The following is a 961-nucleotide window of genomic DNA, read 5'->3' as shown; positions in this document are numbered from 1 at the left end:
ATCGATTCTCTCTGTGTCTCTTCTTCTTCCGCGTTTCCTCGTCACCCAACTACGAAAAAGAAAAAGAGAAAGAAAAAAACTTTGATGTGTAGCCAAAGGTAGTGTACGTGTATGTTGCAGTGCAATGAGCGATATAAATCATAAAGGTTAAAGAGCTTGGAGGGTCGTTTACTGTGCGTGATATCGAGCCAGCGCTACTATTCCGTCCGCTCTAAGACCATGCCAAGTCGTAAAAATGAATCATTCATTTGGATTAGAGAGTTCACTGCATTTCCTTTTTCGTTGCAGACATATATAGTGTCTTTTTTCCCGTTTTTTATCTATATTGTCAAGATGTTTGCAATATTCCCTAAATGTAAAATAAAAGCTTTTTGTCAGATCGACGCCCACACAGGGTTGTGAACTGAGCTTATGGGCGCCACAAATGACTAACGACACAATTTTATATCGTAATATATATATATATATATATATATATATATATATATATATATATATATATATATATATAATTCTTTTCTTCAGATATCTCGTTTTTATTAAATTTTAATTCATGTCTATGGTCATACTCTCTAAGGAAGATTTCAATCATATCATGATATTTTTCGTTTTCAGATATTTCAAATTCATTTTTATTTTTGTTGTTTTATTTGCATTTTGCTCGATTTCCTTCGCATATCTGTTTCGTATTTCAATTTCCTTTTATGTGTTTTCCATGTTAAGAGCCGATTTCTATTATCGATACTGGATGCAAATTTCTTTGTTATTGTGTAAATAGTTATAGACAAAGAGAGAGAAGCGAGAAGGGGGGGGGGGGGAGAGAAGGAGGGGGTGGGATAGAGGGAGGGATGGAGGGAATGAGGAAGAGCGAAAACAACAACAAAAAAAATGAACAGGCATATGTGTATGTGTGTGTGCATACTTATACATGTTCATGTGGGTTCATATCTCTATCTATCTA

At 34.7% G+C, this 961-nt stretch overlaps 1 protein-coding gene across 1 annotated transcript in view; it reads right to left on the bottom strand.

The window, feature by feature from the left end:
- The window catches only part of LOC125043856 (synaptotagmin 1-like), an 87,932-nt gene extending 87,888 nt beyond the window's left edge, over positions 1–44 (bottom strand). The window contains exon 1 of the mRNA XM_047640187.1: positions 1–44. This exon is cut by the window's left edge and continues 8 nt beyond it. The gene's annotated coding sequence lies outside the window, so the exon portion shown is untranslated.
- Between the last annotated feature and the right edge of the window lie 917 nt (positions 45–961).

Source organism: Penaeus chinensis, chromosome 3 (assembly GCF_019202785.1).
Source record: "Penaeus chinensis breed Huanghai No. 1 chromosome 3, ASM1920278v2, whole genome shotgun sequence".
Lineage (NCBI taxonomy): Eukaryota > Metazoa > Arthropoda > Malacostraca > Decapoda > Penaeidae > Penaeus > Penaeus chinensis.
This window is presented reverse-complemented; position numbering and strand designations above follow the sequence as displayed.